Below are 2,089 nucleotides of genomic sequence, written 5' to 3' on the forward strand. Positions count from 1 at the left end.
ATTCTTGATTAATCCTTCACATAGAAATTCTAGAATTGAGTTTGCTGACCAAACAACTCAAAAGGAAGCACAGTTTTTCAAAGTGGAGCTTAGAAAGGAAAAAACCCAGCGGTTAAAGTGTTCATGTGTCTGAATTTGTAAGTGTTGATGTGAGTTGATGTCAGTTTCCGTGGCCTTATTATTTAATCTTATAGATGAGTGTCATGATTAACTTTTTATGCAACAACTGTTCCCGTATGCAACTTAACTTTTTATGCAACAACTTGTTCCCAAACAAGGCAAGAGGTAGAGATGCTGCCAGTGGCAGGCACTCACTTCTTGGTCCGACTCTTGGACACTAGTGAGGAAAGTGGCGTAAAAGATGGAGGCACCCAGGTTTCTCATGAAAATTAAACTGTATAAATTCATCAACTAAAATGACTGCTTTTCGCTCTCCTGTTTTACCGGTATATTTTCTAAACTAGGGCAAGTAAGCTAAAATTCATAATTTATAAACAATCTGTGGAAAAATTAGTGAATTATTTACAACACTTTTGAAAAATGTGTTTGTCTCTCATGCAAAAATTAGCTACTCTGTTAATCACAGTGGTGCCACAAATATGTTGGAAATTAGGACTTGCAAAAGTGAATTTGGAAAAAAATAGTTCTGTAACTCAATCTGAAATTGGAAAACCAAACTGATCCTGAGTGGTCTATTTAAACAAGTGCCAATTATTGAATAATTCTCAGACCTAAACAGAAAGTTATTGCATACGGAAAGATTTTTTTTCCCTTAGAGTGTTTTATTCCAGATGCCCTTTTAAATTGTTTTTAATTCTCTGTGGGCAGTAGATAACTAAACCTACAAAATGTAGTAATGGCAAGGAGGAAGCAATCACGTTGGCCACTTCTAGTTAAGAGTCATGGAAAAGGCATCTGTTATATATGAATTGCAGACTATAAGGACTTTGACAGTCCATAGACCAGACCTAATTTATTAAACTAAGTTTCTAATATAAACAGTAATTTGTTTCAGGCACTGACACTGCAGGTCTGGATTATGTGAACCAAATATAAAGAACTGTATTTCTCTTTTGGAAAGTGTGCCTTTCGAGCACTGAAAGAAAATAATCTAATATGTCATAATAGTAAATATGATGAACATGGCCCACCTTCCTGAGCATGGGCTGATTCACACTTTCTCCTTTTTACATTTTCCAGAAGTTATTTTAAAAGTACCGAGCCATGGTTTATAAACTTCAAAGCACACCTGTGACTTCTATTCCAAATAGATGAGAAAATGCTGAGACTATTTAAAAAGATTTAATCTTTTGTGCATTTTAAACCTGAGATACAGTTTAAATTGGTGGACACATTTCTTAGTACAAAATCAATGATTAGAAAAATATGAAGATTCCCTTTACCCTGTCACTTTGCAGACAATGTTTGATAGAAACATTCTATGAAATTTATGAAATATGAAACCTACATGTTAAACAGCCTGGACATTTGAAAAAGACTGTGGACTAAATAAAGCTTTATTTCCAGACTTTTGAAAATACATTTCAATTAGGTCAAGATGTGCCTAGATACTTAAACTGATAAGAACAGATACTACACTGGATCTTAGCCAAAAGGCTGAGAAGCGATAAGATGTGCCTAGATACTTAAATGGATGTGTTCTTTGTTTGTGAAATTATTGACATATATTCTCACATGCACTCAGTACTCCTTATTATTTATATACTCCCAGTTCCTACCTAAGGCAAGGAAGAATCCACAACTGCTCTTTTTTTTTCTTGTTCTAAAGGGCAGCATATTAACTAGGATGATGTTGGCTGCAAGTAACAAACTCATCTTAAAATGTGGCTAAAACATAAAGGGCATTTTATTGTCTTACAAAGCAAGAAGTAAAGTGGATGGCACTTTCATGACTGGCTAATTCAATGATTTCCTTCTTGTGTATCAGTGTTGCCCAAACACATAACAGGGTTTCTGTCATGTGTCCCCATGGAAGGGAGGAAAACAACTTTGCTCAGTATCTTAAGTCAGACTGGTCAGTGGTTGGGTCATGTAGCCATGCCTATGTTGACCATAGCCAGGAGAATGG

General features: G+C 35.4%; 1 pseudogene; it reads right to left on the reverse strand.

The window, feature by feature from the left end:
• Window positions 1-1,454: 1,454 nt before the first annotated feature.
• On the reverse strand, window positions 1,455-1,629 carry LOC121031185 (uncharacterized; annotated as a pseudogene).
• Window positions 1,630-2,089: the final 460 nt, after the last annotated feature.

The sequence above is a fragment of the Herpailurus yagouaroundi genome, unplaced genomic scaffold (genome assembly GCF_014898765.1).
Source record: "Herpailurus yagouaroundi ecotype Mexico unplaced genomic scaffold, PumYag 140, whole genome shotgun sequence".
In the NCBI taxonomy this organism is placed as follows: domain Eukaryota; kingdom Metazoa; phylum Chordata; class Mammalia; order Carnivora; family Felidae; genus Herpailurus; species Herpailurus yagouaroundi.